Genomic DNA, 14,811 nt, shown 5'->3' on the forward strand with positions numbered 1-14,811 from the left:
GCAAAATAATAAACTTTATGATGAGGTTTGACAAGATTGATAAATGATATGATAAAAAGCATAAAGAACTAAAACCCAGGAAACTAGTCCACTCTCTAGACCTGTTACCTGGTACAGATGACGCTTTCTGGGGTTCAGTTTTATCATCTATGCACCTACTTTATGAGTGGTTCTGAGGGATTAGATGAGATTAATATCATGAAACAAATAACAGAGCTGTATAAGGACATGCTATTATCGACCTTGTATTCTATTTTATTATTTGTCAGTTAGCATATAACTGCAGTCCCTTATGAAGCACAATGGACCTGGAATCTGAATTGAAACTTTTCTAGCCCTCATTTTTTTTTTTAATAAATAAGGAGTAATGCCACATATAGTTCCTTTGGTGAAATGCTTTTGGTAGGGGCTCTTTATATATGGCAAATAACAAGCCATAAAATTGTGACTTTCTTAGAAATTCCAGATTCAACATCTGTATTAGCTTAGATTAGCTTTGTGAGTAAATGACAGAAACAATAGCTTAATAAAGAGAGAAATTTGTTTTTGTCTCATAGAAAAATCCAGGAAGTGGTTCATGACTGGCATTGTGACCCAAACTGCCAAGAATTCAGGAGTCATTAATCTTGATATTCTGAACTGCGGGGCTTCAACCTCATGGTCTGAGAGGGCAGCATCACATTCCAGTGCAGCAAACAGGGAAAGGCTCAAAGGACAGGAGTAAAGAGGCCTACATCTTGCTCTCTCCTGAAGAATGTTCATGAAAACTGCCACAAGAGGAACTTCCCTGGTGGTGCAGGGGACAAAGAAGCTGCCTGCCAACCCAGGGGACATGGGTTCTATCCCTGCTCCAGGAAAATTCTACATGCCGCAGCCTGTGTGCCCCAACTGCTGGGCTTGCACTCTAAAGCCAGAAAGCCACAACTATTGAGCCTGCATGCTGCAACTCCTGAAGCCCGTGCACTTAAGAGACTGTGCTCTGTCACTGCAATGAGAAGCCTGTGCACCGCAACTAGAGAGTTAGTTAACCCTTGCCCTCTGCAACTAGAGAAAGCCTGCGTACAGCAACGAAGACCCAGTGCAGCCAATAATTAATTAGTTAATCAATTAAAAAACTGCCAAAAGACACTTCCATTTGTATGCTGCTGGCCACGCCTGGTTGCAAGCTGGAAATAAAATGTCCATTGCAAATGGGCACAAATCTGACCTGCTACAACTCTGGGAACTACTATTGGGAGATAACTATCAGTCTCTGCCATTTATCAGTTAATTTATATAACTATTTTAGTTTAGAAACTTTTTCTTCTTGAATGACTAAAGAGACTGGCCCAAGAAATATGTCAGAAAAGTGAAAGAAAGCTGCTTTGTGAATGTTTATTATTGTCTTTTTAATTCTGAAAAGTAGGAAGCTCCAATGGGGGCTTCCCAGGTGGCTCTGGTGGTAAAGAACCCGGTTGCAATGCAGGAGAGGAAAGTGAGGCGGGTTCAGTCTCTCGGTCCAGAAGATCCCCTGGAGGAGGGCACAGCAGCCCACTCCAGTATTCCTGCCTGGAGAACCCCATGGACAGAGGAGCCTGGCAGGCTACAGTTCATAGGTCACAAAGAGCTGGACAGGACTGAAGTGACTTAGCACACACATACAAGCTCCAGTGACTTTAGTGGTTTAAAATGACGATTAGGTTTGTCACTGTGTAATTATTATTCCTACACTTCTGAATATCTAAAATGCTTATTTCTCTCTCTGCACATTGACCTACAACATACCGCTGCTGCTGCTGCTAAGTCACTTCAGTAGTGTCCGACTCTGTGCGACCCCATAGATGGCAGCCCACCAGGCTCCTCCATCCCTGGGATTCTCCAGGCAAGAACACTGGAGTGGGTTGCCATTTCCTTCTCCATATAACATACTAAACAAAGCTAAAAATAATGTAAGCATAAATAACGAGAATACGAAAATCCTCAAAACATTTACAAAAACCACGAAGGGGAGGCGGCATGAAATGCAGCAAGAGAACAGGTTTTGTAAAGAGAGTCCTGGGTCAGAAGCCCACCGTTAACCCATTCATGCATTCATTCATAGCATCTATTGACATTATGTGTGCATGTTTCAGATACTGTGTGTTAGGCACGGAATGTAAAACTTGCTTAGGGAGACAGGAAAAAACCTACAGTTTTATAAATAATAATTCAAATTACCACTATAATAAGTAATTCAAAGTAAGAGTACAGGGTTCTATGAATATCTAAATGCAAGATCTAGCAATTACACAGAATGAGGGAAATTTATATTTACTAGTTGAAAGATCTTTTACACTTGAAAGTTTACATACATTACATAGAAAAAAAAAAGAAATTGCAAAATAGGGTGCACAGTATAATTCAATTTCATTTATACAGTTGCCCCTCAAAATTGTAAAAATATTACTACTGTTTCTGTGACAATATTATGCGTGTATAAATCCACAGAAAAAAATTGTAGGAATTACTTTGAACTATCAACAGAAGTCATCTCTGATATTTTTGTTAAATATTTTTCTAAGGATTTAATTGTTTGCAACCAGCACGTGTATTTTATTTGTGTTCAGAAAAAAACTTCTTTAAATGCATTTAAAATATAAGTTTAGGAATATAAAATTAACCACAACATGAGTCTGATGCCTGGACACTGATTTACATCTAGTAAGTGCTCAGTTCAGTTCAGTTCAGTCGCTCAGTCATGTCTGACTCCTTGCAACCCCATGAACCGCAGCACGCCAGGCCTCCCTGTCCATCACCAACTCCCAGAGTTTACTCAAACTCATGTCCATTGAGTCGGTGATGCCATCCAACCATCTCATCCTCTGTCCTCCCCTTCTCCTCCTGCCCTCAATCTTTCCCAGCATCAGGGTCTTTTTAAATGAGTCAACTCTTTGCATGAGGTGGCCAAAGTACTGGAGTTTCAGCTTCAGCATCAGTCCTTCCAATGAACACCCAGGACTGATCTCCTTTAGGATGAACTGGTTGGGTCTCCTTGCAGACCAAAGGACTCTCAAGAGTCTTCTCCAACACCATGGTTCAAAAGCATCAGTTCTTTGGCACTCAGCTTTCTTTATAGTCCAACTCTCACATCCATACATGACTACTGGAAAAACCATAGCCTTGACTAGATGGACCTTTGTTGGCAAAGTAATGTCTCTGCTTTTTAATATGCTGTCTAGGTTGGTTATAACTTCTCTTCCAAGGAGCAAGTGTCTTTTAATTTCATGGCTTCAGTCACCATCTGCAGTGATTTTGGAGCTCCCCAAAATAAAGTCTGTCACTGTTTCGACTGTTTTCCCATCTATTTGCCATGAAGTGATGGGACCGGATGCCATGATTTTACTTTTCCGAATGTGAGCTTTAAGCCAACTTTTTCACCCTCCTCTTTCACTTTCATCAAGAGGCTCTTTTTAGTTTTTCTTCACTTTCTGCCATAAGGGCGGTGTCACCTGCATATCTGAGGTTATTGATATTTCCCCCAGCAATCTTGATTCCAGCTTGTGCTTCATCCAGCCCACTGTTTCTCATGATGTATTCTGCATATAAGTTAAATAAGCAGGGTGACAATATACAGCCTTGACATACTCCTTTCCTGAGTTGGAACCAGTCTGTTGTTCCATGTCCAGTTCTAACTGTTGCTTCCTGACCTGCATACAGATTTCTCAGGAGGCAGGTCAGGTGGACTGACATTCCTATCTCTTGAAGAATTCTCCACAGTTTGTGGTTATCCACACAGTCAAAGGCTTTGGCATAGTCAGTAAAGCAGAAACAGATGTTTTTCTGGAACTCTCTTGCTTTTTTGATGATCCAACAGATGTTGGCAATTTGATCTATGGTTCCTCTGCCTTTTCTAAAACCAGCTTGAACACCTGGAAGTTCACAGTTCACGTACTGTTGAAGCCTGGCTTGGAGAATTTTGAGCATTACATTACTAGTGTGTGAGATGAGTGCAATCGTGTGGTGGTTTGAGCATTCTTTGGCATTGCCTTTCTTTGGGATTGGAATGAAAACTGACCTTTTCCAGTCCTGTGGCCACTGCTGAGTTTTCCAAATTTGCTGGCATATTGAGTGCAGCACTTTGACAGCATCATCTTTTAGGATTTGAAATAGCTCAACTGGAATTCCATCACCTCCACTAGCTTTGTTCATGGTGATGCTTCTTAAGGCCCACTTGACTTCACATTCTAGGATGTGGTTCTAGGCGAATAATCCTATCATTGTGATTATGTGGGTCGTGAAGATCCTTTTTGTATAGTTCTTCTGCGTATTCTTGCCACCTCTTCTTAATATCTTCTGCTTCTGTTAGGTCCATACCATTTCTGTCCTTTACTGAGCTCATCTTTGCATGAAATGTTCCCTTGCAGTGTTCTGTTAAGTACTCACTGTGTGTTTATTTTGTGAGAGCCAAAATCATCTCTACTTTAATTCCTTCAGTATTCCTATAAACTAAGGGAAATCAGAATTTACTTTCATTGCTTTGTAAATGGAAAAATATAATTATCTTTAATGTTGGATACCAAATCTTGTGTTTTTACTATGAAATAAATAATTAATTAACATATTTTAAAATGGGTTTCCCTGGTGGCTCAGGTGGTAAAGAATCCACCTGTAATGCAGGAGACCTAGGTTCGATCCCTGGGTTGGGAAGATCCCTTGTAGAAGGGAACATTGCACTGCTGTTTAGTCACTAAGTCACATCTGACTCTTTTGCGGCCCCATGGGCTGTAGCCCGCCAGGCTCCTCTGAATATTTTATTTATTTATTCTTTTGTTTGTTTGCTAATGCTTTTCTATTACGTCTTCCCAGGTGGTTCAATGGTAAAGAAACTGCCTGCCAATGCAGGAGATGTGGGTTTGATCCTGAAATGGCAACCCACTGCAATATTCTTGCCTGGGAATTCCCATAGACAGTGGAGTTGCAAGAGTCAGACTGACTTAGTGACTAAATAGCAGCACAACATTCTTCTAATTAAAAAGGGCTGCCATTCCCTTATCCAAGGGATGTTCCCAACCCAGGGATTAAACCCAGGTCTCCTGCATTGTGGGCAGATTCTTTACAGTCTAAGCCACCAGGGAAGCCCCAGATCGAAAATGAAAAGGACATAGACCCTACCCTCAAAACACTTTTGATTTAGTGATGGAGACACATACATAAATAACTTTCTAAATATACTACTAGAAGCGCAAGATAACCATAGGCAATTTTTAGATGTAGACATAATTCTAACACGCCAGTGCATGCACATTCTTCTACAGAGTGTCACAGAATTATACATTTTATTATGAGGGAAATCAAGGGCAAAAAGCATCAATGGCTTCCTCTGTTGCAAAAACACGAAAATACAGAAAAATAAATTTGAGCTGAGAAGATAAGAGGAGAAAGACAAATTTTGCTCAAATAGCTATCATACTTATAAAGCTTCATGGCTTTTGTATAAAAAGTCACTTTCTAGTCTTTATGTAATGATCCTTAATTGTGAAACAGTTTAGCTGCTGACAATGTAAAACCATTGCAGAAAAAGTCCTTCTCCTATCTCAAAAAAGTTCTGCTTTTCTCTTTTTTGTCAGTTTTTCTAGTGGTGACTGTGGTAATAAAAGAAAGCTTTAGATCCATAGTGATAAGATGGAGTGGTTATTTTTCTTTCTTGGCAGTCAGCATGGGCATTTAAAATGAGAGCTCGCTAATAAGCATTTTCATTATCAGTGTAATGAAACGCCTTCTTAATGGTTTTGCAGACAGAATCAGCTCTTACTGAGACATGCACTCATTCATCCAACCAACACTATCACCTACAATATGCCAAATCATTATTGGACTCTGAGCTCTAAGAAATAAGGAAGCCAAAGTCCATGCCCTTGAATTCACATAGAGACTCATTGTTTAGGGAACAAATTTCCTAAACTCTGGCATTCTGTGGTTAATAGAATCAACCATACTGTTAACCACATGGTCTTTATTTCTCCATTCATTTAATAAATGTGCATTGAGCTCCTTCTAAGTAGAAAAACTGTGCTAAACACAAGACAGCAGTTAAAAGCAGTCATAGCCTCTCTTCTAAAAGAGTACATAGTCGGGCTGGGGCAGATTGAGGAAGCAATTGTTAGTTTCCTAAACAGTTTCCACTATCCCTTCTTTTTCTTTAAAAGAAAACTGATTCTTGCATGGAGAGCAATATATCCAGCTTCACATACTGGGTCATGATTAGTTTAAACCTGTGATTCCCAAACTGTATGCCCAGGTTCCAAGGACACTGGAGTAAACTCACTGGGGGCCATAGCATGTTTTCATTTTCAAGGGAAGCACAGTGGAGCTCCCTATCTGTTGGGCAGCATGCACTACTAGCTTAAGGTGCAGTTTTCACATGAGATTACCACATACCTTTAGACTATGCCATATCCCTGCAACACTGGATTTTCAGTGGTTGCTGACTGAAAAAGAAAATATGGCATGAAATGCATGTAGAATGAGAAATGGCAATGTCCAGTGTGATTCCAATGTTTGAGAAGTTATGGAGTACCCAATACAGAATTCTCGTTAATAACACATGGCTGTTATTGTTCTTTCAATTTATGTGCATAATTTATTCAAATGGATACTAAGTTGTAAATGGAACTATTATGTATTTCTTGGGGCTTCCCTGATAGCTCAGTTGGTAAAAAAATCTGCCTGCAATGCAGAGACTCTGGTTCAATTCCTGGGTTGGGAAGATATGCTCGAAAAGGGGTAGGTTACCCATCACAGTATTCTTGGGCTTCCCTGGTGGCTCAGCTGATAAAGAATCTGCCTGCAATGCGGGATACCTGGATTTGATCTCTGGGTTGGGAAGATCCCCCAGAAAAGGGAAAGGCTACCCACTCCAGTATTCTGGCCTGGAGAATTCCATGGACTGGAGAATTCCATGGACTAAGTAGTCCATGGGGTCACAAAGAGTCAGACACAACTGAGTGACTTTCACTTGGCACCATGAAAATATCTACTGAGATCCCAAGGGAGCTATGAACCAAGAAACGTTGGGAGCCTTTGGTCAAAGCCAATCATGTAAAACCTGTTTCCTGTTTCTTCAGCTTCCTTGTCTCTAGAGGTGACCATATGACCCAATTCCGGCGTAAGCAGAAATTTGCTGGGAGGTAAAGGAGGAATGAAGGTGCCCAAAGAACGTTTACTCTCCTGATAAAAGGGGACAGTGACTAAGATTGTTGGCTGTCCTTCAAAAGTCCAATTCCTTTAGTAGTAAATTCTTACAAGTTTCAGCTACAGACCACATGCTCCAGTATATTTTCCAGCTACATGTGACCAATTGACTAAGCTCTGGCTAAAGGTACATGAGCAGAAGTGATACATGAAAACTCTGGATCATACCCTACCAAGGAAGGGGTGCACCTTCTGGTCTGTTCCTTTCATGGGTCACAGCCTTGTCCTGGGGAAGGGGCTTGCATAAATCAATGAAGCTATGAGCAATGCTGTGCAGGGCCAGCCGAGACGCAAAGGTCACAGTGGAGAGTTCTGACAAAACGTGAACCACTGGAAGAGGCAATAGCAAACAACACCAGTATTCTTGCCACCAGAATCCCATGACCAGGATGAAAAGGCAAAAAGTTATGACGCTGGAAGATGAGCCCCTCATGTAAGAAGGTGTCCAATAAGCTCTTAGGGAAGAGCAGAAGGCAATTACTATATATAGTATGCTAGTACAGTAAAATCTCTTTGATACGAATACAACCTATTGATTCAAAATAATAACTGGATAAATTGACACTATTATAATGCATAAACCATATTACTTTGGTTAATAAGCAAGTTTTAGTTAGTGAGTCAACTTGAGATTCTTAACCTGTACTACTTAGGACTAGACTCCAGCTCATGGTAGGTTACCTCTCCAAGGTACAGGTCGCATGATACTTGAACTATGACTAGAACTAGCAAAGAGGCAGAGCTTTAGCCATTGCTCCATGAATGAGTCTCTCTTAAGTGAGGTAGAAATATGAAAAAGTGACATAAAGACAAAAGAAGACTTAAGAACAGATATGAATCAGCTAATGTCTCAGTTTCCCCTGTCCCACGGTTCATGTTACATCCATCTGGCTATTCGAACTGGCCTTTTCTCAGTTCTTCAAATATGCCATGCCCATTCCTACTTCATGGCTTTTGCGTGTGCTGTTTGCTCTGCCTAGAACACTGTCATGTCCCCAAATTTCTTCAATCCCCTCCCACTCTGCCTAGCTACATCTTCATTTCCAGATCTCTTTCTGTACCTCACCTCAGAGAAGCCATACCTGACTCTCAGCTTAAGTTATACTCTTTTAAACATGCTGCACAGAGTATTGTAAAACCCATTACACTTGAAAAAAGTTATCAAGTTTTCTCTTATGTTAGGTTAAAATCCCCATTAGGGTGGGTTCCAATTCTGTCCCAGGTCATTGTTAAATTCCCAGGACTTTTCTCATTTGATACATATTAGATAGTTGATAAACATTTATTCCATGAATGAATAAACAAAAGGAGAAAGAAATCCTATACCTTCAGTTGAAATGATCATTTAATGATTTATGGTGGAGAAAGCCTTTCAGACAGGCTCTGAAAATGGACACAATAGTGGGATGCAGTGGGAATAGTTGATGCTGAGGTTAGGAGATAAAAAAGCTTGAGAGTGCTCCACGAGGAGTGGACAGTTCAGTTTGGCCGTAGTATATGGACCGTGTAGAGAGTAGGAAAAGATTAGGTTGGAAAGGAAGGTCAACATAATATGGTGGGAAAGGCCTGTCTTGAAAATATTTAATTTTGTATTTGATCATGAGAGAAATGAAGGAACTGTATACATAGACTAAATGAAAGGCAAAAGAAAATGCATGGAGGAAACCTGTCCACAAACCAAGTGATGGTCCAGGCAACAACTAATAATAATAAAAACAGAACAGCTGACAGCAGAACATTAATGGGAAAAAAAAGGCAGTGAGAAAAAGAATTACATGTTTAATGTGGATTCTGTGGAGAAAGATTAAAATGTTTAGCTAAAATATCTAGGGGGGGACAAGAAAGAGAGAGAAGCTGGTGTGCTTCCTGAGAGTAACTGGGAAAATGGTGAAGCCAGGAAAGTCAGAATAATCTGGTTTCAGAGATGGTGAAAGAGGGGAATGATGTAACACACTGAACTGTAACAAATTTTACAATATTGAGCTGGATTTTTTTTAAAAACTCACCTTGAACACTAGATCAGTGGCTGAAGATTAATGTAGAACTTCTGCTCTGATGAGTTTATCATTACATTTCTGATAATTCCTAGTCTGTTTTTCACATGGTTTTGTACCAGGGGGTTGCTTCAAGCCGTAAGATAAACATAGTGTGCTTTTTTGGAGAAATAACTGTGCAGAAAATTTGAGGCGATAACCACCAACCAACTTAATCCCTTTGCCTAACTTAACAATACTTTTTACGTTAAAACAAACAGAAATGTGTTAGAAGGCCAGAATCACTTGGATTTTTTTTAAAGAACTTTATTTGTTCACTTTTGGCTATGCTGCACAGTCATTGCTGCGTAGGGTTTTCTCTAGCTGCCGCAGGCGGGGCCTCCTCTCTAGTGGCGGTGCAGGGACTTATCGAGGTGGCTTCTTTGTTGTAGGGAACAGGCTCTCGGGTGATCTGGTTTCAGTAGTTGCAGTGTGTGGGCTCAGAAGTTGTGGTTCCAGGGCTCTAGAGCACAGGCTTAATAGGTTGTGGCACACGGGCTTAGTTGCTCGGCGACCTGGGGGATCCCAGGACCAGGGATCAGACCCGTATCCCCTGCATTGGTAGGCAGATTCTTTACCACTGAGCCATCAGGGAAGCCCAAGATTCACTTGGATTTTTAAATGACTCCCAAATTCGAAGAAATATCATGCTTGGCAAACTGCTTGATGGTCTACCAACCTTGCCCCGGTCTACCAACCTTGCCCCAGTCTCCCCATCCCTCATTTGGAGTTTATTTTGCTAAGTTAGTTGTCTAAATAGTTTTTCACATCTATTACAGCTAGTAAGTGGCATAGCAAGAATTTTAAACCAGATCTCTCTAGAGTGTGCACTCTGAACACTAATTCCCTATATATTATTATATAATTCAATGGTATTTGAGTTTTAACATTTAACATCACTCACCAAGTAAATGACAACATAATGCCAAATACTGACAGCTGGCAATTTTTCAGTATGCATTAGCAGGGTCTCCAAGAATGCAATCAGAGCAAGTGATTTTTCACAGGGCTTGGGAGACATGAAAAATGGGATCATCAAAAGGACTAGAGTGCTATTTCCTAGCTCAGTTTCAGTTCAGTTCAGTTGCTCAGTCATGTCTGACTCTTCGCAACCCCATGAACTGCAGCACGCCAGGCCTTCCTGTCCATCACCAACTCCTGGAGTTTACCCAAACTCATGTCCATTGAGTCAGTGATGCCATCCAACCATCTCATCCTCTGTCGTCCCCTTCTCCTCCTGCCTTCAATCTTTCCCAGCTCAGTGGCCATTAATTTACATGGGTATGTTAAACATTCTTCGAAGGCTCAAACCATCCTTCAAACTTTTAAAACATAAAGCTGATATCATTTTCCTTTTCAAACTCTTGAAAGCACAGTTTAGAAAGTCCTTCACAATCTGGTTCCAGGGACTTCCCTGGTGGTCCAGTGACTGGGAATCTGCAGAGCATGGGCTCTAGACTTCAAGGGTTAGTAAAGGTTAGTCAGATTAAAGTGAAGAAACTGGGTTGGGAGGGAGAGCATTTCAGGCAAGAACAGGCAGAAGCAACATCATGTGGAAGAAAGAGCCAGGCCCACTAAAGAGAGTTCACTGAGGGAAGAATGATGAGAGAGGCTGACAAGGCAGGTAGGCAAAAGCCAGAAGCCGGAAAGTCATGTGGAATGTGGGCCTTCCCTTCATGGGCAATGGGAAGTCCACAAAGGGTACTGACCAAGGAATGACATGCTCAGATCAGACTTGCGCTTCAGATAGTTCACTCTACAGTCACTTGGAAATGGTATTAACAGGCACCGCTCCACGACAGCGATTTCCAGATGTATTATCTTCCACTGACTTTTACAGGTAAACGTGGAAACGGATGAATGGATTTACTTAACAAAATTGTAGTTTGAATTCTTATCAGATTTTAAAACACAGTAATTAAAAATACAAAAGCTTTCCCCTGAAAGCCTTAGGATGCGTGTTAGTGTGTTTTGTTTTGTTTTGTTTTTTATAAACTTTAATAACTATAATAAGCAAATCACTTTGAAGCACTCCATTTTTAAGATGTTGCTCGATGCATGAAATGTGATATTATAGCATTACCAAACTGCTTTATAATCTTTTTAAAAAAATTGAATACACAAATATGATCAATGAATACAGAATTATATAATCACCAAGAGAAGTTACTAGAGTTTTCATAATGGTCTTTTGGTTTTTCCTCTGCTGATATTGGTGCCAAAGAAATTAGGTTATAACTATTGTTTCTCTTTGTGGCTGAAGAAACATTTCCAAGTACGGATGAATGGAGTTCATTCAGAGGCCTTACAAATGGGCTGTGGCCCCTTATTATGCATAATGGGCCCCAGAGAGGATATTTAGAACAAAACCAACTTTTCTTTTTTAACCCATTGACAAGGTCCTCACATTTTAAAGGAGCTCTACACCCTGGATTTACTTAAGTTTATCTGTCCTCTTATCACAATTTCTACAGAAGGATATTAAGGATCCTTGACAGGCTTCCACTCAGAAAAGGCAGCTGATTCTTAAAAATTTATTTGTTCATTTTATTTTTGGTTTTGCTGGGTCTTCACTGCTGCACCTGGGCTTTCTCTAGTTGTGGCGAGCAGGAGCTATTCTAGTTGTGTGTGAGCTTATCTTGTTGCGAGAAGCATGGGCTCTCGGCATTCAGGCTCAACAACTGTGGTACATGGGCTTAGTTTCCAATAGGAATGTGGAATCTTCCTGGACCAGGGATTGAACCTATGTCCCCTGCATTGGCAGGTGGATTCTTATCCACTGTACCACAGGGAGGTCCTGAATTTTTTTTTAATAACAAGGTAAACTGCATGTTATTTAAAACTTTAATTACAGAGGACATAGGCTTTTCCAATGGCCTAAGCCTGACACAATGACATGAAATAACATTTGAGAAGAAAATAAAGAGAACTTGGTGGAGAGGGCAAGTCCCTGTTAACGGAAAAAAGGTGAAAAAGTGTTGCAGCTTTCAGTAAACCTAATTTTTTTGTTGTTACTGGTGTTCCTGAATACATCAGGGCTTCACGCAGTTTTCTTTGTGTTCTTAAAAGGCAAGACAAGACACTACAAGTTAGGAAAAGAGGTTGTAACCCACTTCCTCCACACCCTCTTGACACTTACCATCAATCCTTTCTGTGGTCTTTGCTTATGTGGTATCCTGTCTCATTATGACTGGACCGTGAAGAGTTAAATAACTGTCATCAACAATGTAGTATCAAACTGAAGGTCCCATATTTTTGTTAAACTTATCCATTTTGTCAACTTGGTCCATTCTTACCCCTTGTTCAACCACATAACAATCTCCTAAAGGTGCCAAGTTCACAGGTGGCAAATTAGCAGAGAAGTAAAAGAGTTGGACATGATAGCAACTAAACAACAACAGTAACAAAAAAACCTGTCATGTGATGGAACGGTTTCAGACAAAGTCAAAGGGTTTTAATCTAAGAGGAAAGGAATTTCAAATTTTTGACCCACAAGTTGAATATTTAAAGATTCTCTCTTATTCTTTTTTTTTTTTTTTTAAGCAGGGGAACTAATTTATTCCTAGATTGGCCAGAGATGGATCTATCTTTGTCTCAAAGTAGCTTGCAGGTTGGACTACAAAGGACACACAGAAACCCAGTGAAAAGAGAGTAATGCGGTAGAAAGGAGATGGGTTCTTGGCATGTGCTTTCCCATCAGCCTGCATTTCTGAGCGAGCATTCAGGGGCTGGCTGAGATGCCTGCCTCCTCCGCTTCACTAGCCAGCCAGGGACAAGCAGTGCTCCCTCGAACTGTGTACTTTTGAAGCACTTGATAGAAACTCTTCTTAATGGAGATATTAAAGATTAAAGAACAATTCTGAAACTGAATCATTTTGGAAGAATAAAGAAAGAAAGAAAACCATCTAAGTCAAGTGAAACCACCTCTGACAGAGCACTGATAGAGGACAGCTCCTCTTTTCCCAGGAACTCTTGAAGGGCTAAAACCACAGCGGGATAATTGTTAATTAATCCCTTCATGTTTTCATTAAGTAAATATCTGTTAAACTTGTCACATATCCAGAGTTGTAGTTTTATTATATAAATATGGTATAATGACCATACGTGTACCCTAAGAATTTTATTACATAACAATATTATATACTTACAGTAGAAATAATGGTAGTCTACCTCATGAGGTTCTGGAAAGGATGAGATGAGATAATAAGCATAAAGTGCTCATAGCCATATTCCTCTCCCATCATGATTGCAATATGGTCACTACTATAATTATTGCTGGAGAAGGCAATGGCAACCCACTCCAGTACTCTTGCCTGGAAAATCCCATGGTTGGAGGAGCCTAGTGGGCTGCAGTCCATGGGGTCGCAAAGAGTCAGACACGACTGAGTGACTTCACTTTCACTTTTCACTTTCATGCATTGGAGAAGGAAATGGTAACCCACTCCAGTGTTCTTGCCTGAAGGATCCCAGGGATGGTGGAGCCTGTTGGGCTGCTGTCTATGGGGTCACACAGAGTTGGACACGACTGACGTGACTTAGCAGTAGCATAATTATTTCTCTAATAGAAGCTGTTCATGTAAAGCTTTATTTCTTTGTCCAACTACAAATACATTTTAATAGAGATACCAGAGGCTAAACAATAACTGAGATTTGAGTAAGATCTAGAAAAAAAGGATAAATTTTTGATCCAGAGACTTGGATTTCTTCTTGTTGCTGTTGTTTAGTCGCTCAGTCGTGTCTGACTATTTGTGACCCCATGGACTGCAACATAAGAAATCTATAGCAAGAAAGCAAGAGAATTGTAGGTACCTTAATTCCTGAAGTTTGTGATGAGATTTGCAATTTTGAGAATTTAGACTTTGACAATGAATTAGGAAATTTGAATCCTGGCTCCATGACTTAATCTCTCTGTTCTGGAGTTTTCTTGTGCATAAAATGGAACCAATAGTTCTACCTATCTATACCTCAGGGTTGGGTTGTTGTGAACAATTTGCAGACCCTCTGCCCTTCAGCACAATTACCCATGCATTAAGATTTCCGTGGACTCCCCCAGTGGCCCAGTGGTTAAGAATCTGCCTGCCAACTCAGGGGACGTGGGTTCAATCCTTGGTCCAGGAAGGTTCCACATGCTACGGACAACTAAGCCCATGCACCACAACTACTGAAGCCCGCAAGCTCCACAGCCCATGCTCTGCAACGAGAAGACACCCACAGTGAGAGCCCACACACCACAGCCAGAAAGCAGCCCAGGTCACCACAGCGAGAGAAAGATCGCACACAGCAACGAAGACCCAGGACAGTCTAAATAAATAAAGTTCAAAAAAAGGAATTCCTTAGTATTATGACCCATCTATTTGAGAGATAGCTTCCTTAATCTCTCCTAACTCTGTCACTCCCTCTTTATTTGCAAAGATCTAGACTGACTCCCTCCACAGTCACAACATCCAAGATGCCCAGGCACCTTATTTCAGTTCCTGTGGAGCCTACAATGAACACCTATATGTACTCTGTCTTTCTCTCTAGAGTCAAAATGAAAAAGGAGAAACCAGAAGTGGTGGTTTCTATATAG

General features: G+C 40.7%; 1 long non-coding RNA gene across 8 annotated transcripts in view; it reads right to left on the minus strand.

Annotated features, from left to right (window-relative positions):
- LOC122436628 overlaps positions 1-14,811 on the minus strand; it is a 120,110-nt gene that overhangs the window by 52,219 nt on the left and 53,080 nt on the right. For 2 of the 8 annotated variants that reach the window (XR_006268063.1, XR_006268061.1), the window contains exon 2: positions 6,397-6,446. The exons of the other annotated variants lie outside the window; for them this stretch is intronic. This is a non-coding gene — a long non-coding RNA (uncharacterized LOC122436628). The remainder of the gene's footprint in view (positions 1-6,396; positions 6,447-14,811) is intronic. 8 annotated transcript variants of the gene reach the window in all.

The sequence above is a fragment of the Cervus canadensis genome, chromosome 2, assembly GCF_019320065.1.
Source record: "Cervus canadensis isolate Bull #8, Minnesota chromosome 2, ASM1932006v1, whole genome shotgun sequence".
Taxonomy (NCBI): Eukaryota; Metazoa; Chordata; class Mammalia; order Artiodactyla; family Cervidae; genus Cervus; species Cervus canadensis.